General features: G+C 38.3%; 1 protein-coding gene across 1 annotated transcript in view; it reads left to right on the top strand.

Moving 5' to 3' along the window:
* The first annotated feature begins 943 nt into the window (after positions 1-943).
* Positions 944-26,890, top strand: part of KCNJ14 (potassium inwardly rectifying channel subfamily J member 14) — a 35,028-nt gene continuing 9,081 nt past the window's right edge. Inside the window, exon 1 of the mRNA XM_026711873.2 lies at positions 944-1,173. The gene's annotated coding sequence lies outside the window, so the exon portion shown is untranslated. The remainder of the gene's footprint in view (positions 1,174-26,890) is intronic.

Genomic DNA, 26,890 nt, shown 5'->3' with positions numbered 1-26,890 from the left:
ATATTTTGGCACTGCCAAAAACGTTCACATAAGTACCACGTTGATTTGGCTATCCTTGGTTGATCCTATAGCCATTTATTCTTAACATAAGAAATGTTTATCCAGTAAATTTCAAGAACAAGCAGTTTCTGACTAACAAGCTATTCCATCCATTGTGCTATCATTGATTGGTAGCTGTCAACATTTATTAAGACAAATAGTTGATTGTTCACAATCAGCTTGAATGTCCAGGTTCAACCTTCTACAGCCCTAGGTATCTCTCAGTGTCCTTAATAATTCATCGTGTCTTGGGTAAATGTTGATGTTTAATCATTTATTGAATACAGGTTGTGGTTCTCGAGAGTTATCAGAAAGCCTGTTGGACATTGAGTTAATGGGCTTGCTTTGAATGCTTACCAACATGTCTTGGCAAGTAATAACATTCAACAGTAAATAATAATAACAAAATGAACCATGGAAGAGATGCATGTTTTATTTACTATGCCATTTATAGATTTTGCAGGTAGGGAGGGGTCCCCGCAGCAGGAAAAGGCAACCCTGTAGACTTGAATCTTGGATGGCCAAAGCCTGATGTTTTAGTGGATCCAGCCAGGCATTTCTGATCCCGCCTGGGAGCTTTTTCCATGCATTGATTTACAAGCCATATCACTTTATTGCTAAGTCTGGGAAGATAAAAATAAAGGAATGGAGGGAATTTTTTAAAAAGACAATTAAAAACTTAATGGAGTAATTAATTAAAGAGAGGGGTGAAATCCACAAAAATAGAAAATTGTATCTTTATACATTTATTCTCTGATTACTTTTCTCGTCTGTCTAGCTCTGTCTTTCCAGCTGTCCAAAGCACAATTGGAGAGGGACACTCGAGATCAGCCAATCCCAAAAGGGCAGGGGAGGGACTAGCCCTTGCCTCATTTTCAACACATGGTAAGTTGCAAAGACCCCAGGGATTTTCTGGGATCTAGATTCCTAGCCACTGATCTGGGAATAATTGAGTGGGAAAGAGGGAGAGGAGGAGGAGGACGAGGGGAAAAAGGAGGAGGGAGAGAAGAAGGGACAGGAGATACCTTGACCTTTCAACATCCAGAAGACAAGAAGGAGGAAAAAAAGAAGCTAGCAAATGAGAAGGAACAAGCTAACATAAAAAAAGATGCAGAGATGCCCAATTGCAATGTGGTAAGTTGTTTCTTTGCAAAGTCATGTAAAAAGTAATGTGTGATGCCGCAGAGGTTGACAGCAGTTTGCGAAGCATCATTGGACTTGGTATCCCACCCAAATGGGCCAATGTTGGAAATCTGGATATAGTAATAATGCAATAATAAGGTATGAAGCAGTTTGGAGCTAGGAAAGAAACAATGTTAATAGAATGTATAGACAGAATCAATTTTAGTAGATGCACCAGATAATAGGATGAAACAATTACATAGAAGCCAAAAGAAATTTATCTTTATTAGGTGAAACATTATGAGAGTGGTTAAAGAGGAAATAATCGATGTGATTGTGAGGGACAACCTAAAGAGCTGAATGTGTGAAATATGACAGGATGAGAATGATAAACTTTATTTGAGGAATAAAAATTTGCTCTTCTGATTGGGGACTTGGAGGGGCTCCAAAGACAAGAAGCTTTATGTTACACATTGCTTAACTTTAAGATGTAATTGGCCATTTATTGCTAATAGATTTATAGAGTTGAACTTGTTTTTTTCTATTGTAAAGTGGTCACCTGTTCAATTGGAATTACCTGGATTTTTAATGTATCTATTTTGTATGTTGCTCTATTCTAACTAAATTTATATTTTATTACTGTTTTGTGTTTAGTTCTAAATATAATATAAACGTTAATAATTGCATATTTATTAGCTATTAAAGTTCATTGCATAGTCAACCAGATCTATGGAGTTCTTTCCAAGGATCTGAAAGGCAGATGTTGTTTGATGGTGTTAAAAATGTCATCATAAAATTAATTTTATTAATAACTATTATTATTTGTATAGTCTGTAAGCATAATCACTAATATCAATCATTAAATATAAAATAATAATTAATAATAATTAATTTTATAACAATTATTATTAGAATTAGAGTAAATCAGAAAGTATCAAGATCTGAAAATTGAAGTTGAAAGATTATGGCATAAACCAGCCATGGTGGTCCTAAGTGGTTATTGGCACGCTGGATACCACACCAAAAAATCTGGGATAAGACTTTGAAAAATCTGTGTATTTACAAAATTTCCATCAGTCAATTGCAATAGGTCACGTTACTTGGTTCCACAGTATTCCATAAGGACATATTACAACTTTTTAAAATCTTGGGAAATACTTAGTGGAGATGAAGGCCAAAACCAGCTAAAGAATAGGATTTCACATTGTTGTGAATGGATAATAATAAAAACATTTAGAGATATATGTTTCTGAGTTTATTATGCATCTGGAAAGCAGATAGAGAAATACAATTCAGGGAGTGAGGAAGGAGAATAGAGAAAGCAACATTGAGTTGCATTTCAGAATAACAGAAATAACAGAGTTGGAAGTGACCTTGGAGGTCTTCTAGTCCAACCCCTTGCTATACCATTTCAGACAAATGATTGTCCAATCTCTTCTTAAAAACTTCCAGTGTTGGAGCATTTCATCCTGGTTTACAAAGATTAAGAGAAATTTGCACCCACTGCATTGCCATTGAAATGTTCCCATCTTAATTTGTTTTCGTCTTCTATATTCTTCTGCCGTGAGGCAGTATGTTATCTAAAGCTTCAGAAAAATGTTCTTGAAATTGTCCTTGCCTATTATCTAGAGACTTCAGTTATGGTGGCCTGGTGTACAATTTGCCAGATAATGTTGCTAATATTATCACTCTTGCTGTTATTTAATTTCTTAGCACAAGGTGACTGGTTTATTTTTATTGTATGATAAAATTTATCCCATCTTTTTGATGCATACTCATTACTCATTCCTCTAATGTTGCTATATGTTAGTTCCTGCCTTTAAACACCACCCCCAATCTCCAAGAGTTTAATCTTTCTGTATTCAAAACCACGCTTTCTCCTACACAAATCTGTCCAAATGCTGGATTATCCCTTCTCCATGGTCCTTCAAAGTTTGAAGTGTGACAGATGGCAATTGCCTCTTGTTTTGATACTCAGCTGCTGCATGCTCTCTCTGTGAAATTTCACCTGGCATTGGCTTTTTGATGCTAATTGCAGAACTGTTTCATTGCCCAGGCCATTAAGTTAATTAAAAAAAAATCTTTCAGGGCTGAGATTTCTCTGGTGCCGCAGTTTTCCTGCATTGGGTGCTAGCCAGGCTCTATTTTAAACTGCTAGCAGTTCTGACTAAAGAGAATGATAAAGAAATGTGTTTAATTCAGAAATGCAGTGATATCAAAGATCACCAGCATTTTCTATTCTAATCTATGGCCTACTTTAATTAGACAAATGGTCTTGATGCTATCCACAATTATGAATACAAGTAGAAGATTAGGAGTCCTATAAACTAAGGATCCCATGGGAGTAAAGCTTGAGGTATTCCTGTAGCCAGGGGCCAGACATGTCATTTTCCTGCCCAAGCGCAGGTGCTTAAGCTACCTTGTGGTTCTCAGATGTCAGATTTGATTCTCAGTTGTAACTAATTAGAAAAAGAAGAATTGCTTATTGCCCTTGGCAAGAACCATACAACCAGGGAGAAGAAAACTCAGAAGATGGACTTGATCTCATGTTAAATTTTGTTGCTGTGAAGAAATTTTTACTTCCTCTGGTTTATAAGATTGGATTCCTAGATGACCGGAAGTTGCTGAAAGAACTTGTGGTTCTGTTTATTTACCCAAGTCCTCTGGATTTATTTGCAGTCATCTAAGCAAAGGACTAGAAAGAACAATAAGATGCGGGATAAAGATGCTGTGTTTGATCAAGAGAATTAGTAGAATTGAATTGGATGACATTTGGATCCTCCTTGAATAAGAGTTCATTGGAATTACACACAAAACAGAACATTCAGGTTTCTGGTTTGTCAAGCCAATATTTTCAAACAGCTAAAAGTTATTTGTTTTCAAAATAAAACACATCTCTTCATTTTAGACTTTCTTGAAGTAGGCTTATGGATCTCAGTAATATATGTTTTGGCATTTTCTTACATCAGGTTTCAGAGTTCAGGACCAGTAGATGGCTATTCATCGTCCAGTTTCCTTAAATATTATCTCCAGGTCTATCAGTGGCAGATTAAGGCTCACTGGTGCCCTAAGCACTAACAAATCTTGGTGTCCCCCATTCTTTGTACATACAAGAATTTTTACAAATCTTCATTGTTTTTTTCTTTCTTTCTCAACTTTATGGTGCCCCCTTTGGGCCTGGAAAACATGTGCTTAGTCTGCTTAATGGTTAATACACCACTGCACGTCTTATAAGAAAGTCTGGAACAGTTGTTTTTGAATACCAACAGGTCCACTGATCGATCATAGAGATATTGTAGTTTATTTTCCACTTCTCAATCACTCAGTCTGACTTTCCATCACGGTCATTGAAAAGGTTAAACGACACTGTGAAACCTCTAAATTTGAAGGTTGAATTCCACTACAGGTGGTCCTTAGCTTATGACCGCAATTAAGCCAAAATTTATGTTGCTATGTGAGAAATTAGTTAAGTGAGTTTTGCCTCATTTTATGAATTTTCTCGTCACATTTGTTAACTGAATCACTGCAATTGTTAAATTAGTAGCATGGTTGTAAAGTGAACCTGGTTTCCCCATTGCTTGTCAGAAAATTGTAAAAAGTGATCGCATGACCTCATGACACTGCAACCATCATATATATGAGTCAGCTATCAAGCATCCAAATGTAAATCACACGACCATGGGGAAATTGCAACTGTCATAAGTGTGAAAAATAGTCATAAGTCACTTTTTCAGTGCCATTGTAACTTTGAACAGTCACTAAATGAACTGTTGCAAGTCGAGGACTTCCTGTAAATATCTGCTTCTAAATCTAGGGAATGATTTGTCATGGTCTGTCAACTTCCTAGGCTGATGTCATATTATCCTAGAGAAGAACTATCTATGTGGTACATAAGAGTGCTGCATTTTTTTAATGTACAGTGATGTCATCTGCTAATGCACCATGGTAATTTAGAATTTTTCTTTGTTCTGGTAAATTTTTTGGACTGGATTTTGTTATTGTTTTATCTACTTGTTGATATTTGTTTTAATACCCTCACAGAGAAAAATAGATGATTGGGGAAATAATTGTGAGACAATCATCTACTCTTTTTGTTTGTTCAGTCCTATTTCACTGGCTAATAATCTTTTGCTAACATTCAATAGAATTATTAAAAGCTAGCAGAATTAAGAGCAGGGATTCCAAGAATACCAAGGAGCCTAAAGGACATTTTTGAAATACTACCCACTGAGTTTTAGTCTAACTTGCTCCCCAAGATTTTAGTCAAAAATATTTTCATTGAATGCTTCTAATAATCTTGGCTTTACAAACTTACAAATTTTCAAGGGAGCTTGTTCCAGAAATGTATGTATGTATTGGAAATTTAATACTTTATCTAACTGGTCAGAAATGTAGATATAAAAATGAATTGATGTGGTCTGAAATAAATAGGATAACTCAAATAAATAGGATAACTCAAGGAAGAAGACTGTTATTGGGCTACCATCAAGGCATTTCCTCCTCCTATGTAAAAACTGTCCTCCACCCATCCTTGAATCAGTAGAAGACAATCCCAGTATAATCTTTGCTGCCCTTTGGTTGATCCCTGTCCTGCCTCCACAATCTCTGTTCTGGCTTTTGGTCAGCTGGTGATGTGTTCCTGATGCAGCTACATGATCGGTTAAGCGAAATGATTGGTTTAACCCCCTGGGCTTGCTGCCCTTCTTCTGAATGTCACCAACTGGCAGGAAAACATCTACTAAGCATAACAACACTCCTGGAAACAGACCTGTTTTCATGTCTGAAGTCTGACATCTTCAAGCTTTTACGCCCTTTCTCTCAACAGATGAAGGGTAAACACTGAATGTTGACCAGATTCACAAAATAACAGAATTGCACAAACATGCACAATCCCATAGGCACCCAAAACACACAAATGTAGATTTCATTTCACACTCTGGGCAAGAGATCCATTTGCCCAAACACTACCAAAACCTGGCCATCATCTAAGGTAACAGATGCTGGCAGGAATGGGTTAGGATAGAAGTATTAGTCTTCCCAATTATTCTTCTTGAGCTTTATTTTCTGATTGTGTTGCTCCATCGCCTATATGTGGTGGGCTGATGTCCTCCCGTATGTGAGAGAATATTGTCTTTTCACTAGTGCAAAATACCGTAACATTCAACTTCCTGTCAGGTGACAGGGATGTCTTCTTCTTTTTCTCTACTAGTGAGATGACTTGGGCAAGTCCAAATAGAGTAGTCCTTACAGCTCAACCTGGGTTTTATGAAGGAGGTATTCTTCCTTGTAACATCCCCCCCATAGGTCTTACTGGACCAAGAATACTACACCAGTATATTGACGAACTTTGTTGTCATAAAAAGAGATGATGGTCACTGTTTTAGATGGCTTTAAAATGGGATTAGACGATTAGCTATGCTGGCTGGAGGATTTTGTGAGTTGGAAGTCTTAGACAAATTCACAGAAATCTGTTAATAGTTGGAAAGCAAACAACCAATAGTGGCCCTGAGTTTTCCTCAATTTTTTTAAAATTTAATTTGCTTTTCTGGGGAACACAGTTCTCCAAGATCATATTACCAGATGCAAGAAAAATACTGTATGATCAGCGGTTTAGGCCTTACAGAAGCCACAAGTCCATACAAGGGATTCTGTAGTTATTTGCTCTCACATGACGGACAATGAAATATTACATCGGCCACTCTTGTGCTTATCTTATCATTTTGCATTTTGAAAAGATAATGATGGTAAACACAGCAGTATTACAGGGAAGAATATAGTCACTAATTCCAACAGGGCTTTCTTTGTTTTTCCTTAAAGATGTTTCACTTCTCCTCCAAGAACAGTTCAGAATTGAAGAAGCTTCTTGCAGGAGAAGCGAAACATCTTCCAGGAACAACAAAGAAAGCCCACTTGCCTTTTGAAGAAGTACATTTGGGACAACCATGATCTGGGTGGCTGAGAATCTCCATAGACAAAAAGCAAATTATGTCTGCAGTGCTGCTAAGAAAAGCTACGGAAATCTCAACTCAGGGGAAACTTTTAGCTTCATTTGAAAACCAGGGCTGACAAATGGATCTCTGTTCTACCGTTGATTTGATTTGGGAAAAGCCAGTTTTAACTCTTGATGAAACGCCCCATCAGGAGACCAAACATCTCTTCCAAATGCTAATTCATCTTAATCACTACCAACTGGGAAAGCATTGAACAGTACAAAAATAGACGGGAATTGAAAAAACATAGTAGGCTTCATTCAACTCAAATGAAAGGAATTCTAATTTGAGAAATAAATGCATTTTCATATGTGCAAATCATGCATAAAACAAGTGGTTCAAATGTGCAAATCATGAATTGCAAAGACCATTAAAAAGATAAAGAAATATTGACCAAGAGACGGCTGGTGAGATACCCCCTGGCTATCTGCACTAACGTGCCAATTTTCCAGTCTACTAAACTAGTTCTTACTATTACTATTAAAGACACCCCTGTTCTAAATTGGTAGTAGCATCCATATTTCTACAGAAGAACCTGTTGACCACAAGTCCTGGAGTTTATTCAGCTCCAAGAGACTTTGTGGTACTTTTATTCTGATACATGAAGTTCTTTTTGTAAGCTATCTTAAATTGTGTTCCCGCCTTTTCCTTTTTTCCTTTTTGTCCTAAAGCTAGAGACTTTATAGTCTCTATAGAGCTATTTTTATAAATATGTCCTCATATTTTCTCCACAAAAAGAACACTGTGAGGTGGGTTGGGCTGAGAGCGACTGGCCCAAAGGCACCCATCTGGTTTTCATAGATAAGGCAAGACTAGAACTCACAGTCTCCTGAAAAATGGTCCAAAATCACCCAGTCAGCTTACATGCATAAAGTGGGACTAGAACTTTCAGTCTCCTGGTGATTCACTCAAAATCACCTGGCCAGCATTCATGCCTACGTCGAGTCTAAAATTTGTGTATTTAGATGCTCATATGTGAAAATGAAGGTAAGTCTCAGGTATATTCTGAACAGCAGTTCCAGTCTTGACCTCTTTTTCAAAAGGAAAAAAACATCATTTGGTTGCTTATATCTATGTAGATAAATTAACTTAACTGCCGAATGTAAAGTACAAGTATTCATTGACATACAACAGTTCATTTAGTGACTATTCAAAGTTACTATGGCACTGAAAAAACTGACTTATGACTCTTTTTCATACTTAACAATCTTTGTAGCATCCCTAGGACCATGTGATTTAAATTCAGGTGCTTGGTAATTGGTTCATGTTTATGACAGTTGTGGTGTCCCACAGTCTTGTGATCACCTTTGGTGACCTTCTGACAAGCAAAGTCAATGGGGGAAACCAGATTCACTTAACAACCGTGTTACTAAATTATTAAAATACAGCGGTTCACTTACAGCTGTGGCATGAAAAGTCGTAAAATGGGGCAAAGCTCATTTAACAAATGTCTTACTTAACAAGAGAAATTTGGGGCTCAGTTGGTCATAAGTTGAGGACTACCTGTATAAATAGTGTGGGAAATAAGGGAGGTCAGGAGATCATCCTTGAATAAACGTCATAGATGAGGATGCTTGAAGCATTTTCTTATTTCCCTTATTTCTTGGTTAAGCACAGCCTTCTGGGTTGAGGTGGAGATATTCTGCTCCCGTGTCTCTGATTGGAGGCCAATACACACAACATGGAAGAATTGCTTAGCTAAGAACTGCTTAGCAGGTGGCTCATTGCACATCGGCTGCTTGGCAAGGGGCTGTGGACTTGATAAGGATCAGAGGTTGGAAATCTAGGGCTGGCACAAGAACAGAAGTCAAAGGTGCCAATTGTGAGACTCCCAATGATTCTAAAGCAAATTAATCCCCTCTTAGGAACGTTCGGTGAGTTTTTTTAAAAAAGCTTTTATTGTTATGACAGACAAGAAAAGAAATAGAAAAAAGAAGTAAAAGAGAGCAACACACACACACACACACACACACAGGTGTGTGTGTGTGAGTGAGTGAGTGAAGAATTGCCCAGATATAAAAACTAGATGTGAATTTACCAGATACTGAAAGAAAGAAAAATCACCATTATTCTTTCAAGGAAAATTGAACCAAATGAAATATTAGTTTAGTGTTCCAAGGGCTAAGATGAAAATCAGAAAAAAACAGTCATGATCCTCAGAATTAACAGACAAATGAATAAGAATATGATATACTTGTCTTGAGCAAGAAATTCGAACTAATCTGAGGCTGTACCTCTATGGCCAAACACAATGTAATATTTTAAAAACTTATGTCAAAAGAAATTGTGACAGAAATCTTTGAAATTATAGTCCATATATGGTTTCCAGATTGCATTAAAGTTAGCATCAAACCTATTTTTAGATAAGAATTTACTTTTGACATGGATTCATGCTCCCAAAAATTAATGTGCCATCTTTTAATTATTCCTCATTAAAAAGTGGCACATTAATTTTTGGGAATATGAATCAGTACTGATCAGCATGAGGTGTAGAATATCCTAAATCTATTATGTATAGAAACAAGTCAGAATATTTAGTAGGAATGAAACAAGGCTTGGTGATATTGTATTTAAATACTATAATATAGCATTTATTTAACCAAAAAATAGGCACCTATCAAGAATGAGAAGTAAATATTTAAATTTTGTTTGTTGCTCTGATGAATCATATTTCATACATACTTTGGCACTCAACACTGCAATTATATTCCAACAAAAAATCTTTTATCCATTTTTAATGTAATATTTATATTGAGTTTTATTTGTCTTCAGTGATATTCCTGTTGTTGTATATCAGTTGCATTGTTGATTTTTTTCTGCATCCATTCAAACTTGCAGTCTTTCAGTTATTCAGCTTCTGAATCAAATTTAATCACCAATGTATATAGAAGCCCTAACATACGTTCTACGTTTTGTGTCATACACATTTCAAATTCAAATTCATAGCCAAACCCCTAAGTATACCACTTATTTCAAGTTACTGAAACCAATTAGTTGTTTCTAACCATTTCAAGAAAAGAATCTAAAATATTTCACCTTTGTTTTATTAAAGGATAAATTTACACGAACCATTATTTCTCCGCTGATTAAATTGTGTATATGTTAGTGGTGGGATTCAGTTTTTTAATACTGGTTCTGTGGGCGTGGCTTGGTGGCTGTGGCTTGGTGGGCATGGCAGAGGAAGGATACTGTAAAATCTTCATTCCCACCCCACCCCACTAACCTGCTTTCCTGCTCCTTTCTTCTGTGCAGGACAACATAAGAAGACCCAGCTGATCAGCTGGGACTTGGGAGGCAGATGGGGGCAGGGCCAATCAGAGTTGGTATTTTCCGGTTCTCCAAACTACTCAAAATTTCTGCTACTGGTTCTCCAGAACTGGTCAGAACCTGCTGAATATCACCTCATATATGTTCACTTTCATGAAATGAAATATTTATATTGAAGCAAGAGGCAAGACACTAATTCTTTTTTTATATTTAGTCCATTGTTTATATACGTGATTTGTTTTTGAATGTATTTTTATGCCCCTAAAGTCTTCTATAAGAATCACAATAGAAATATTTATAAAATTCTTCTGGGAATCCTGCTCCTTCCATAGAAGTAAACCAATCAGAGGTGGTATTCAGCAGGTTCTGACCAGTTCTGGAGAACCGGTAGTGGACATTTTGAGTAGTTCTGACAATACCAAATACCACCCCTGACTGGAGATTTTACAGTATCCTTCCCCTGCCAGGCCCACCAAGCCACCCACAGAATTGTTTGTCCCCTGTCGATTAGATCCCATGTAAACAAGACCAACTGAGTCTGCTTCAACTGGTATCCTGTTACTACTACATACCTTATGCTGTTCTATAAGTTCCATTGTCAATTCTAATAAATTCTTCAGCTGAGTGCCCATGGGTTCATAATCAGCATATTAATTTTGATTTAGCCTCTTCACTTGATGAAATTTTACTCTCTTGCCACATCTTTGTTAGTGGTCTCACTTCTAATCAAAACAGAGAAGGAAAGAATTATCTTATCTTATCCCTTCCAAAATGGCACTTCTGGGGGCAAAACCCCATTTTCTTCTTTTTTGTTTATAAATACTCTTTTTCTCTGGGGAAAAATTTCAGCTTCAGTAAACTGCTTCAAGGTCATGAATATGAATATCAAAAGCTTTTTCCAGATCAAGAAAAATTATAACCCCTTTCTTATTTATTTTTCTGATTAATGTTGTCTGAGACATTCAAAATAGATTTGTTATTGTCTCTCCTGTGTTAGACAAATCCAGTTGGATCAGGGTGAAGAGATTAGTTAACCTCTTTGCAAGAATAGCCTTAAAAAGCTCCTAGCCTACATTCAAAATGCCTAGGAGATTCTTGATGAGTTGGGCCACTCCTCTCCTTATAAATCAAAGAAATGAATGTTTCTTGTCATGAAGAAAGAAATACTTGATTTCATTGTATAGTATCTCATTCATTACCTGACTTAATGGTTTTGTCAGCATTCCTTTGAAATTCTGCCTCTGGAGATTTATTCAGTCTAAACTTCTGCCTTCCTTTCTTTATTTCATCTTCTGTAAAGGTCTTGTTATTCATTTGTTATCTAGAAGACTTATTTGATTACCCATCTTTAGAAACACAACTCCAGGCACTTCACAACACTGATAAAAACAATAAAGTGAAAAATGTGGTGCCTCAACCATCCTTCTCCCAATATTCAACACCACCATCCCTGGGCTCCAACCTCACCTCTTCCTTTTTAAAAATCTAATTGTAGAAGCAGGATCATAAGAGCAAGTCTATATAGAGAAGATCAGAACTTACAGTATTATTTATATTTAGCTAGCAGGAGAGATACTTTGATCATGAAAGACATTTTTACCAGATGAAAATTTTCACAATGTAAGGCTCATCCACTGCACTCCGGGTGTACTTATCCCTCTGGGTTCCCCAGATGTAGGAAGCTCAACTGCATAATTTATGGTAGTATAGCTTTGCTTTTAATTATGGTTTATTAAATGTTTGATTGCGAGCCGACCAGAGTCATTTAAGGGTGATGGGTGTTGTAGACATTTGATAAATAAATATACTTCAGCAGAATGAACAGAAGTGGATGGTCAATGACATTTTGAAGGAAGACCCTTCCTCACTTAGGGAACTTCCATCTATCAGAATGTGTACCATATCTTATCTGACCTGGTAGAATACACTCATTCTGGTACCACATTTGGGTGAGAAAGAAGTACCCTGAGAATGAGTCCGAAAGCTCAGCACGAGTCCGAAAGCTCAGAAGACTAAATATCTGGTCTCAATGACCGACCCAGATTGGATCCTGCAACATTATCCTGGGGCATGTACGTTTGCCTTCATTCATGAAAACCCTTTGCCCCATTAATGGTAATCACGGAAGAATTGACATAGCTTGATTTGAGGAAGTGGGCACTGCTGTATATTCAGAATTTTCTCTGTGAGTTCTCAAAAATAGCTGCTTGTGGTTTTCTTTCTGGTCTTTGTTGGAGATTGATGAACCACAACAGTTATGATATTTGTCACATAGTATGGAGTGGAGTCAAGAATGAAGGGGAAGCCACTCCGCTTGCTGGCATCATATTCGGTATCACTGTTGTGTAGATAAATCATGAAAATTGTACCATCATCCCTAATGGGTGATAATGCCAGCGTTGACGCAGTGGGATCAAAGAAGGTTTCAAAATCAGCTGCTATTCAGTCTTGTCTCTTAAAACAAGCAAAAAAACAAAACTGTTGGCAGGGTAAATAACACCTGGCTTCAAATAAGAGGTTACAAAAGAGTAAATACATGTGTAAGACTCTTAATCAGGTGTATGTTAGGGCAAATTAAAATAAAAGGGCAGGGGAGGATGCCAGGAAAAAAAAAAAACAAGAACAGGGTCATGATGCACATAATAATTTTAGAAATGTAAAAAAAAAGTCATTTCACAATTCATACCAAATGCAGGTTGTATAAATAGCATGAAAATGCTGGCCAGAAAACGAAAGCTCCGTAGGCTCTGTCTTTTCTCAACCACTTCACCTTCTGTAAACTCTATTGTCTTGTGGCTTCTTTTTCTTTTTTCTTTTGATCAGCCCAAAGGCCATCTCTCAAAAGCGGCAATTTGTTTCTGAAAAGAGATCTCGGGATTCAAGCCTCACCTGTTAATCTGGTAATCAAGCACTGAAGTTTTGCTGCCTCCTGATTAGAAAATTGTGCATCAGCCATTGTTCCTTGGCTACCTGAACATACTAACCTGCTTCCAGTTACTGTTGAACATTTTCCTGACTCTGTCCTATTTTCCAAGATTTGAGGTCCAATCTGCACATTGCATTTTCTGAGATGAGATTTTGGAAAAGCCTTTTTTTTTTATTTAAGTTGCTTTTAGAAAGAAACGTACAAACGTTCTTACCACACTTGAGTTTCCCTGTAAATGTAACACTTTTCAGACAACCGTAAGCTTAAAGCTACACAATACATAATGGAGGCTCTAAATATGGTAAGTGAATTCCTTTGGGTCAGGCTCAACTTCTGGTGACTGCAGGACTACAATCTTACAGGATTTTTGATAGGTCGTTGTGTTCTGAGGTGTTTGCTTCAATTTCTAGCCTATTCTACAAATCTAATATTTTTTGAGAAATCTCAGCCAAGTACTGGCATGGCTTGACTCAGTGTAGCTTCTGGGCCTATCTTAAGGACGGGAAGAGGCTACTATCAAATATGATGTTTTCTTTTAAATCTGATATTGACCAGTACAATACTGTAAGCATTTTTCTGTAGTCTTCAAAATTTTGAAAATAATGTTTGATTGGCAATTATTTCCCTGGGGATCCTGGTTGTATATTCCTGAAAGAATGATAATTCAATCCCCAGAACCTGATCCACTAGTATATGTAGGGTATACTAATATATCTGTCAACCTGGAAAATAATTTCAGCTGAAGCTTTTCGCTCTCTCATGCTTACTCCTCTTTCGTTTCTTCGTTGCCATGGGGGGAGGAATGGGGAAACTTAGGGATGTGGTGCCTCAGCTGCAGTCAAAACATTTAACAGCCAGTGTGTGAACCAAGGCCATGCTATCAGACACCTGTCGGAGTTGAGTGGGAAGTTGTAGCTGGCATGGTTGGCCCATGTAATCTAATAAACACATAGGGGTGGGAAAATCCTATTCTTTTGACTATCTCTGAGCACGGGGACTATTTAGAGCTAGCTTCACCTTTCCAGGTGCTGAGATGATGTATTCAGTAAAGGGTTTTTTGAACCAGTGCACTGTGTCAGAGTCCTGACTTCCCTGGATTCATTACTCAGAACGATGACAATATCTGAGTATATCCTACAAAAGAGAAGCTATTTCAGATTCTGAATCATCTCCAGTTTTGGAGAGATGGATGCTCTACCAGATTCTGACCTTGAAAAGAATATTTTTCCTAAGCTTAAATAATGTATTCAGAGGCAATTTAAAACTTCCAACAGTGATTTGCTTTCTACTTCTGTGGATTAATTACAGATTAAAATATGGATTTAAAGATCAACTAGGGGTTTACCTGCATAGGGAAGTGAGCTTACTCTATTAATTTGGCAGGGGATTTGCTATAGGCGCTCAACTCTCTACTTAAAGCAAAAATGTAAAACAATGTGTGTTTCCAAATGTAGAGAGGAGGGAAAGAGAAAGGTCACAGCCAGATGGTCAGATTGAAATGCTTTCATCCACCCTGGGAGCCAGCTAAAAAGTACACTAGCATCCTAGTGCTGTTGTCATTGCAAGCTCTATTTTGCCAAGAAATTGTGCTACTGTGGTGCTTTAAGGAAAGACAAGTTAATGAAAGCAATTGACAGATTCCTTTGGCTTTCTTTCCCTCTTATCACTCCTGACAGGAATACCAACCATCAATTGGCCTTCATAATGTGTGGCTTGGTTAGATGAGATGGCTTGTCCACTTATTAGAGGTTCAAATGTCCAGAAATATCCACAGAATCCAGCAGCTTGATAAAAAAACAGCATTGTGCTGTGCTGATACAAATTCCACTCCTTTGGTAAATCCATGCAACATCACGACACATTATTATGGAAACAGACATCCTTGGCATTCTGTGTCTGAAGACAAAATGAATGGGCAGGGCAGTGTGTTGAGGTATTCCCTGTTAGGAGAATGAGTGTATTTAGGCAAACGTAGTGAGAGTGGTATTGAATAAAACACGACCAGCATACAGATACACTGAATAGTAAAATGTAGGTTTTACTTCCAGTAAACGGGTAAACAAAGTCCAACAAACAGTCCAAATCATACACGGTTAAAGCAGTTAGTATCAGTCCAGGGATAATCCAAAAACAAAGTCCAGTATCATAAGTTCAGTAAACGAAGTTTGCTAACAGTTGCAAGACTCACAGCAATCCAAGCAGAACGAGGATCAGGCAAAACGTCAAAACAGGAGATGCAAGAAGAGTGAAACCAGGTTTCAGCAAACCTCAGACCATCACAATTACAGCATTCTCTTAAAGATACAACAGTCTTAAATGACTATCCTGGTTTATATATTTCCAACCGAACTGTTAGGTGACTATCATTCCTAACACAGTGATTGATAGCCAGAGGGTCATGCCTTGTGGCAGCCTAAAATGGGCAGTAGGGGCTGCTGTGAAAATTCCAACCGTTGACCACCTCAACCATGAAGTGTGCTAGATTGGCCCAAAAAAACTGTTGAGAGAAGAGGGAAAATTCTATTTTCAAATTGGGACAGCTAAAGTCAACCTGTAGGTTGGGGCTGAGTTGAAAGGAACTTCAGGAGGGCATGACATAAGAATGACCACTATAGCATATGTCAAATTTATGTTCATGCTACGCTTAGGAGAGGAAGAGTTGAGTGTAATGTCTTCAATGTCATGACACTATTTGAGAAAGAAAGAAATATTTAAAAGACACTCCATCAATTAAATGTTTAATCTGTTACACATCCACTTACCATATTCACACAAGGTGAGTATGTATATGGGTACATGCTTGTGATGGAATGTAGTCTGGATTCCCAGGAGGTAGAGGCTGGCAGAGGAGAAAGTAAAATTTAGATGATTAATTGAGAGGAAGAGGATCCAGATAGATTCTCTCTAGACATACTTAGAGTGCAAGTAGTCCTCAACTTACAACCATTTGTTTAGTGAACATTCGAAGTTACAATGGCACTAAAAAAAGTGACTCACGATTTTCACACTTACAACTGTTGCAATATCCCTGTGCTCACATGATCCAAATTCAGACACTTGGCAATTGGTTTATATTTATGACAGTTGCATTGTCCCAGGCTTATATGATCACCTTTTGTGACCTTCTAACAAGCAAAGTCAATGGGGAAGACAGATTCACATAACAATTGTGTTACTAACTGAACAACAATGATTCACCTAATGTGACAAAAAAGACCCTTAAAGTGAGGCAAAACTCATTTAACAACTGTCTTGCTAAACAACAAAAATTTTGGGCTCAGTTGTGGTCGTAAGTCAAAGACTATCTTTAATGTTGCAAATAATTTGCTTTAGTTTGGCTAAAGGCGAGGAACAATAAAGGAAACTGCTTAAATGCAACCTTTATGTATTTGTTTTGGAGCCTGATATTGTCTGTCTGTGTATGTGTGTGTGTGTGTGTGTAAGTGTGCATCACTCACACACACTCTCTCTCACACACAAAGAAATTCCTGAGTAAGACTACAGCTTTAAAGAGCCACAACTGAAAATGTAAATCAACTCCACTGGGAAAAAAACCCACAGGGACAGATGATTTAAAAGTCTTTCTTGCAAAATCAACAAGACTGCAGTGTCTATCCAAAAGATAAATTACAATGGGAAATATTTTTACTGACCCAAGTAGGTTCCCCTGATTAATCAGTGAGCAATTTATATATTTATATGCAGTCACATCTAAGCTTGTGGGTACATAATCTATAATGAAAGTTGGCTGAATGTAGTCTCTGACTTAAGACCACAACTGAGCCCAAAATTTCAATTGCTAAGCAAGGCAGTTGTTAACTGAGCGGTGCCCATTTTTTGCCATAGTTATTAAGTGAGTCACTACAGTTGTTAAGCGAATCAGGTGGTTATTAAGTGAATCGGGCTTCCCCCATTGTCTTTGCTTGACAGACACTTCCTGGGAAGGTTGCAAATGAAAATCCCCGAAGCCTCGGATGCTACAACCATCAGAAATGCTGCTTGCCAAGCACCTGGAATTTGATCACATGTCTGTGGGGGTGATAAGACAGTCATTAGTGCAGGGGCTACTCATAAATCACTTTTTTTCAGTGCCATTATAACTTTGAACAGTTATTAAATGAATGGTTGTAAGGCAAGGACTGCCTGTAATTGCTCCAGTCCTGGGAATAAAGGTTCTTTTCTAACTACAGCATAATCATATCTAGTAGTTTTCATATCTTACTGGCCCTCATTAGTTTAACAATCAGCTACCTCAGGGAGTGGGGTTTGAGGGAAGATATACCCTTCACCAGTGGTGGGATTCAAAAAATTTTACTATTGGTTCTGTGGGCATGGCTTGGTGGGCATGGTAGGGGAAGGATACTACAAAATTTCCATTCCCTCCTCACTCCACTAACCTGCTTTCCAGCTCCGTTCTCCTGTGCAGGGCAACAAAAAAAGAGCCAGCCGATCAGCTGGGACTCAGGAGGCAGAGAATAGATGGGGGTAGAGTCAGTCAGAGCTGGTATTTGTGGGTTCTCTGAACTACTCAAAATTTCCTTTACTGGTTTCTCCAGAACTGGTCAGAACCTGCTGAAGATCACCTCTGCCCTTCACATCTTGAGACATGGCTGCTGAATTTCACCGCAGATCTCTGCATGCTGCATTCAGCCCAATCCTCACCCTTCCTATACACTGTAGCTCTAAATTTTAGATCCACCACAGATCAGAAGAGTGCCCTTTGCGCAACTGATCAAGGGCAGCTGGTCTCTGGCACCAGCAACAAGGTTTTACTTCAGCTTTCTGGCCCCAGTTATTAATCAGACCAGGAGCTTGTCATTAGGAGATAGACAGATGGTTCTCCCTCTCTTTCACACAGATACACAATGCAGAGGCACCAAGCAGATGAAATGCAATTCAATTAGCTTGAATGATAGAGTGGGAGAAATCCATAAAATCCTATATTTTAGGATAACTCTCTTGCTTCTAGATTTTATATCTGGAATACAAAAAGATTAGATACACGTGTACAGTCAGAAAGATTGCATGTAACTATGCATCAGAGTGCTTGTTTACCAGTAATTTATTAAATCATTTCCTTGGGTGGGTGGGTGGGGGGAAACTTTCTGAAATAAAAATAAATACAGCCTTAAAAAAAAGTAGCAAGTGTAGAAAGATGTTAATCAATAAAGAAACCAGCCGCACCAAAAATGGGAAGAAGGACAGAAAGGGAGGATAAATGTCTGAAATTAGTTTATTCTGTACTATGGCACGATTAATTTTAAATCCCAGATTTTGAGCATAGCAATTGTTATCCTAAATAAAACAGATCTTCAGAAAGATCCAAAGGTAACCAGGGACAACATATGGACAATAACATGTGCCACTGAGGTTTCTCCCAAAGAATATTTGATATAGATAATACTGTATTTACGAGAAAAATCCAGCTAAACATAAGTATCGTAAAATCCCATGAAATCGAAAAGACCGCAATATGCTCCCAAGGTGATTTCATAGATAGAATGCTGAATACATAAACATTAAGATCCAGCCAGAAATAAGTACTTGAAAGCAATGGCATATGATTCGATCTTATTAGATCTTATTGAAAATAGATGCAACTGTCTAACTGAAATGCAATTAAAATGAAAGAAGAGATCAATGGCACAACATTTTAGGCTATGATGTATGCATTATTCAGCATGCATTTCTATATACTGCACTATTTGGCAGAAATATTTTTTATTTCCAGATGGAAAGAGCTTTAGTTGCTGCCAGCCAAAAGACACTACTAATCCACTCTTTCTGTGGCAGCAAGAAAGAAAAGAAAAAAAATGCAAGTCCAAGATAGTAAAAAACAAAATATTTTTTATATCTTTATTTTTATCCTACCTTTATGGAGCCGTAGTAGTCCAGTGGTTAGAATGCAATAGTGCAGACTAATTCTGCTGACTGCTAGCAGTTCAATTCTCACTGGCTCAAGGTTGATTCCGTGGTCAGTAAATTGAGGACCCAGATTCCAGGGAAAATATGTTGATTTTGTAAACTGCTTAGAGATGGCTGTGAAGCACCGTAAAGTGATATATAGGTCGAAGTGCTATTACTATTTATCATTTTTAATTTCAATAGTTCAAGGTGATGAAAATAGCTAAATTCTTTCTTACTCCAATTTTCCCCACAATAGCCCTATGAGGTGGGTTGGGCTGAGAGAGAGTTACTGTCCCAAGGTCACCCAGCCAACTTTCATGCTTAAGGCGGAACAAGAACTCATGGTTTCCTGGTTTCTAGCCCAGTGCCTTAACCATAAACTAAACTAGCTAGGGGAGCTGATATCTGGACATTGTGGAGAATTAAGTGAATGTCTGCAATCAAAACCTCATCTAGAAGGACTACCTACTTCTCACAGATATTGGACATAGAGAAGGAACTCCTAAGATGTTAAAACATGGCAAGGTTCAAATGTTCTGGAAAATATCTGGTTGGGCAACTACCCACTAATGTTTAGATGGACAGGGAACTATTTACCCTATTTTCATTGTGTAATCTCCACCCGACTGAAGTTCTTGAAACAGATCAATAGAACATTTTTCCTTTGAGATGTCTAAAAGAAAGTAGGCAATCAGAATGTCTTACAAAAAGTGGACTTTTGTATATATTCTCTCCTATATGCCTCACTATTAAACTATTGCAAACTTTAGTTTACACAATTATCTGAGTGTTTGTGTCTTAACAATAATAATTTTGTGTCATCAAATCAGTCCTGACTGCTGATAACTACCTGGACAAGACCCTGTAGTTTTTTTAGCAATGTTTTTACAAGTGGTTTGCCATTGCCTTCTTCTTGGAGCTGAGCAAAAGAGATTGGCTCAAAGTCACTCAGCTGCTTTGTGCCTTAGGTGGGATTTCTGCTTTCTAGCATTGTCTCCTTAACCACAAATTTATATCTTAGCTATCATCATCAAAATTTAAAAATCCAGTTTCCAAATAATCTGTCAAAGATCTAAAAGCTACTTTGGGAGATTCAAACAGTTAAGCAGCCAAAGCTTTGGGTTTTGGTCCTAGTATTACAGGAAGCCGTTCTTGAGGGTTTTTTTAAACCACAAGACCAAAAATGATTTTAAGGTCTCATCTGACAGATATTAATGGTCCAAATTTACCTTGGACAGCCTCAAATGCTCAGCATACCTGGGGAAGACTTCTTGCCATTTGTAGATGGATGGATTGTGATTAGAGGCTCTCTTTGTCAACTTTTTTTCTCACACTCTTGCACGTAGGCACACCTGGGGCAAAATGTTCATCTGCTCAACACTCAATCAGATTTCTGACAGATGTGTCTTTGTTCTTTATCTCCTTGAGAGTGAACAATGAACCAAAAATGTAGACCTTACAATATTCTACCCAAGAGCTCTGCACATTGGCCGGTCTCAGAAAATGGAATAATGTCCACCTAACCTCAGCTGAGAAAGAAGAAACTGGAATTTGAAGAAAGAAAGATATTGGGGGGGGGGAGTGGAGCTGCAAGACCAGGTGATTTTATTTAAGCCCCAGGGGAATCCTTTTCTTGGAGTGTGAAAAACAGCAAGGGAAGTTGGGAATTATAAGCTACTTCTGTTGAGCCTTGAATGACTTCATCAGATATTAAGTCATTACCCATTTCCTGCAAACTCTATGGTTTGGATCCAGGGGAATATTGCACATTTAGACAAACTCTTCCAATTTCTCTGTTCCTCATTCTACATGATTCTAGATTCATTGTCAAGAGATTTTATTGAAATCCACCAAACTTAATTTAATGATCTTCTGCAGATCCTCACTCCTCAAAACAAGTTTCAATCCTTCACTGTAAATCCGTGACATCTGATATGAATGTGGTATCTTGGGAAAATCTGGAAATGCCTAAATGAGTATTTCTCTATCGTGGCAAATTTAAGATGTTTGGACTTCAACTACCAACTCCTCCTGGCTGGAGAATCCTAGGAGTTGAAGTCCTTAAAGTTGCCAAGATTGAGAAATACTGGTCTAAATGCATTCTACTTTCAATCTCAAATACATGTATAGGGCTAATTTGACCCTTAGAAAACATTCTCCGATCTTGAATGGGGTCGAGGAAAAAGTCTCTAAATGTTGTCGGGAAATAGCAATAGCACTTAGACTTATATACCGCTTTATAGTGCTTTATAGCCCTCTCTGAGCTGTTTACAGAGTCAACCTATTGCCCCCCACAATCTGTGTCCTCATTTTACTGACCTCAGAAGGATGGAAGGCTAAGTCAACCTTGATCCAGTTGAGAATCCAACTGCTGGCAATCAGTAGAGTTAGCCTGCAATACTGCATTCTAATTGCTGCACCAACACAGCTCAATGCTATGTTGTTGATAAGGTTGGTTAATATTTTGCAGTTCACATTTTAAAAGACAGTGTTTGAATTACAAAAACACATTCCAGTTAGGATTAAGGCCCCATCCAAACATAGATACATGTGGTAAGGTGAGGCAGTTGTCCTCCTTTTGGGAGGACAGTCCTTCTTTTGTAAGTTCTGTCCTCTCTCAAAAAGTGTCCTCCTACATGTCCTCCTTTCTGATATTTGAAGAATAATCTGTAAATCTCCATATTTGGTTGATGACTATCCGATCCATTGTGTGTGATGTGATGTATTTGTATGTGACATGGCGATTCGTCAAGATTCGGTACAGTGCGGCGAGATGCGATTATGAGGTGCATGTGCTCCACACAGGAGAATTGTTTTGAGAGAGTGTGCTGCACGCAAGAATGTGCTGTGCACAAAAGTGCACCACATGCAAGAGTGCGCCATGCACAAGAGTGCACGGCATGCAAGAGTGTGCCACGTGCAAGAGTGTGCCACACGCAAGAGTGCGCCATGCACAAGTGGCTTTGGTTTTTTTTCTTCAATTTATTTGTGTCCTCCTTCTCATTGTAAAAAAGTTGGTCACCTTAATGCAGACAAAGGGGGATCCTCTCTAAAATCCGTGCACATGTCTCTGTGTAGTTTTCATAACCTGAGCTGAAGAACTCCCTTTTTACACTTTTCAAATACTTGAAAGCATGTAGACAAGAGCGAACGCTCCAGTTGTTGCTCTGATAGTTATACCCAACCTGATGTCTTCGGTATGTATTCGGAATACAATTCCCAGTATTCTTCAGTAAAGAAGATCTTGATGGTTGCACTCACAATATGTCTACAGCATAGTAACATGTGGCAATGCAACTTAGCTGTAAAGCAGTGCAAATATACACAATCTTCAAGAATGCTGGTTTCCTGCAAAAGTCATAACCTCTCTGACTGCAAATGAATCATGGAAAACGAATGGGCCATCCTCTTCAGTCCAACCCGAACTCTCTTCTCTGCCTGATCCATCCTGACCTTCATACATTGCTATGAAGGTCTGAAAGATTTTCAGTCCTCTGCAGCAATTCTGCAGAATAACACTGATTTGTGCTCCAGCTGATAGCTATTTTGATAACATCAGAACATTTCAGTGCATTTGAGGTCTTCAGCCATTAACTCAGGTTCTACCAGCTCTTAAAAATAGGATTTTTTTAAAATTTCAGTGCTACAATGGGGGTAATTAGGCTAATTATGACATGTTCTAAGGATTGAATTGGTCCTGCTGTGAAATATGACTCCAAGGGTTGGCCCTATCTATATCTTTACCTCCAGCTAGTCTTTCCCAGCTATCATTACTTTAATCAGTTAGGTTTTCCTCTTCTTGCGGGATATGTTTATCACTTCTCTTACATCAAGTTATCTATGTGTGCAAACTAAAAGGCACAACATGTTTCCTTCTTGCCAATCAAGCAGTTGTGTCTCAGGCAAAAGGGCTATAATGGTATGAAACTTGTGTGCATATGTGTTTCTTTTTTCTTTCTCTCCAACACTATATTTTTCACCCATTCCCAAATCCTATGCTTTTTTGCAATGTTGCAAGAAATACATGCAGCTCTGAGTGTAGATCTATTTTCTTTTATCAGGAGCTTGATTGCATTCTAATCCCAAAGTTACTTTTTCTAAAAGGCAACTGGAGTTTCTTGGGTTTTTTCTTTGAAAACATTTTGCTTCTCATGCAAGAAGCAAAGCATTTTCAAAGAAAAAAAAAAACAAGACAGTGCAATTACTTTTTGGAAAAAAGCCCCTTTGGGGCAACCATGACCTAGATGATTGAGAAGTGGGGAGCCATGGTTCCTTTATGACTTGTGGACTTCAACTCCCAGAATTACTCAGCCAGCATGGCTCAGTCGTAAAAGGGCCATAGTCCCCATCCCTGCCATAGGCAGATATCCAACCAGCAAATAATAAAAGAGGAAAGGGAGGGAGGAAGAGTGAAAGAGACAAAAGTTGAGTTGTGGGACAGAAATATTGCCAAAGATTATATATTTCATTTGTTGTGAAGTTCTATTTATTTAAGCACTAAGCCCAGCATTGGCTACATCTGGAAGTATAAGCTTTCCACATGTGTGTGGTTGCCTGCAAAGAAAAACAAGACAAAATAATTGATGGAGCAAAAGTTGAAAGTTATAACATAATGGAAGCCTTGGAAGTCTTTTTTTCAAGTCATGTGAAGGTCACCTTCAAGAGTCATTTCATCTTTCCAACAGAAATCCAGGAGCCAGAAGAATACTTTTGATACACACAGAGTATGCTTAGTCACAGTACTAATAGGCAAATGTGTCCATCCATCTATCCATCTTTCACTATGACTGAAAAGAGATAGATCACATCCATTTTGAAAACAGACCGATCATATTCATATTGATATGGATGTTGCTAGTTAATACAGATACTCTCTGACCTATTATCAGTTGCTTAATGAAAATACAGTGAGCCTGGACGGGTGCTTTACAGCCTGAAACTTTCTGGGTGTTGTAAACTGTCATAGCATCTCCCCCTCTCATGCACCATTTCAGGCACTTGGCAACTGGTTCACCTTTATGACCAGTTGCAGCATCCCTCAATCACACAACCACAATTTTGCCACTTTCCAGCAAAAAATGCCCATTTGGAAGAATGGGTTCATACTTAGGAGGGTGGCATTCACTGAACAATTACAATGATTTGCTAAATCACCACTGCAAAAATCTTGTAAAATTGGGTCCAGTCATGGGGGCCTTGGCATACAACTGTAATGACTTACAACCATAAATCTAGTTCCAATTGCAGTCATAAAATCAAAGATTACCTGTAATCCAACAAGAATATCTGACAGTTCATCAATACTTTTATACTCCTTTTACCCCATCACGTACACAAAGGCAGTTAGTTACATGTGGTCACTACAAGAGCTGGGCAAGAGCAACTAAGATGTTTAATGGCCTGGAGACTAAAACATGTAAGCATACAGCTGCAGGAATAGTATATTTATTCATTATTTATTTAATTAATTAATTTATATTGCTGCCTATTCACCCATGGCAACTCAAGGCGGCTTACACAGTGTAAAACCATGTTTAAAACAAAAAAATAAAATAAAAATAAAAACAATAAAAACTAACAAAAAGAATCAAATAAATTAGTAAAGTACAATAGAACAAAATTTGGAAAAAAATTTTTTTAAAAAAATTAAAAACCAACTCCCACCCCGCTGCCCTGACAGCAACAGATCACACTAGCCATCTGATGGGCTCCATCCCTCTCTGGCAAAAGCAGGTCTTTCAGAAGAGTGCTAGAGTTGGGGCCATTTTAATCTCTGGGGGAATGATATTGCTAGTCTAGAGAAAAGAAGGAGTAGAGGTGACATGATAGCAATATTCCAATATTTGAAGGGTTGCCACAAAGAGGGGGTCAACTTATTTTCCAAAGCATCAGAAGGTAAGACAAGAAACAACGGATGGAAACTAATCAAAGAGAGTAGCAACCTGGAATTAAGGAGAGACTCCCTAACTGTGAGAACAATTAACCAGTGAAACAGCGTGCCTTCAGAAGTTGTAGGTGCTTCATCCCTGGAGGTTTTTAAGAAAAGACTAGACAGCCATCTGAAATGGTATGGGACTGGGGCTACAACCCTGGGCCGCAGCCCACTTCCTGCCATGGCCTGTTTGAAACTGGGCAGTGAGAGGAATGGGCAAGCATGCACATGTGAAGCTCCACTTGTATGATCAGAGGGTGCTTGCACTCGTGTGTGAAGCTTCATTTGCACAAGTGGAATTGCACAAGTGCAGAAGCTTCATGTGCAAACACAAGTGCCCTCTGCTTGTGTAAGTGGAGCTTTGCAGGCGAGCACAAGTGCCTGCCGTTCAAGAGATTGGAGCTTCATGTGCGAGTACAAGCACCCTCCGCTGATGCGCAAAGCTCCATCCATGCAAGTTGAGGGCACGTGTGTGCTGCTCACACAAATGGAGCTGTGCATGTGTGTATGAACATGCCACTCGCATGCCCCCCACTGCACTGGACTGGGATGCCAAGCTGGAAAGGTTGGGGACCACAGGTGTAGAGTCTTCTATTTAAGCAAGGGACTAGCAGACCTCCAAGGTCTATTCTGACTGATTGAACTTGATAAGGTTGTGGAGCACTGTCCTATATTATTCTCTCTCCATGATTTTCTTCTTAGATGTGAAATGGGCTGTCATGATCTGATCCTTGTCCTGTATTGCTTTACAAGTTTGCCTTCAGAAGTTGTGATTGTTTCATCACTGAAGGTTTTGAAGAAGAGTTTGGACAGACACTTGTCTGAAATGGTATAGGGCAGGGGTGTCCAACCTTGGCAACTTTAAGACTTGTGGACTTCAACTCCCAGAATTCCTCAGCCAGCAAATTCTGGGAGTTGAAGTCCACAAGTCTTAAAGTTGCCAAGGTTGGACACCCCTGGTATAGGGTCTCCTGCTTGAGCAGGAGGGTGGACTAGAAGACCTCCAAGGTCCCCTTCCAGTATTATTCTGATTGATCTATAGTAAGTGGATTTGATATAAAGGAGGAAGGGAAGCATCACTCATTGGAAAAAGAGAAAGCCTTATAGCGATTACCCAATGGATACATTCATGTCTTCTTGGCAGTAATACAGAAGTGATTTGCTTCTGTGTAGTCTCAACATGTTGTTTTGCTTCTCACTCTAGCCTACAATCCTGGTATTTCCAGATGGTGCATTCATGCCATCAGTGTGCATGGCACTTGATAATGCAGTCCAAAGCTGTTTTCAGGGAAATTAAGGCAGATGAAATTAGGGACAGAGTGAGAATCCACATTCAACTTTACTGTATGAGATTTTTACCCTGCCCTTCTTCAGAACCGCAACTCAGTATATCTCCTTTTAATCAACACAAGAATATTCTAGCTTCAAAGAGGAAGACTGATCCAATTTAAAACTATGACCCTGACGGTTAAATAGGGATTTTATTCTCAATCCATCCAGTCTTAGTCTATGCTAACCTCTTCTGGGTTATCCATACTTTGATTCAGTTTTCATAGGACATTGTTTCCAAAGTCTGATCTGGGGAAATCTCGATGTGTCTGACCATTTAGGAGAAGATTCGTAATGTTCAGGAAATAAATATTCCAGCAAAATGAATATTAGAATATACAAAGTGAATATTAGAATTGCTTTCCTTGCTCAGAATAG

This window comes from Pseudonaja textilis, chromosome Z, assembly GCF_049901715.1.
Source record: "Pseudonaja textilis isolate UNSWEBS1 chromosome Z, rPseTex1.2, whole genome shotgun sequence".
In the NCBI taxonomy this organism is placed as follows: domain Eukaryota; kingdom Metazoa; phylum Chordata; class Lepidosauria; order Squamata; family Elapidae; genus Pseudonaja; species Pseudonaja textilis.
Note: the sequence above shows the minus strand (reverse complement) of the source record. Positions and strands in the feature narration are given on the sequence as shown.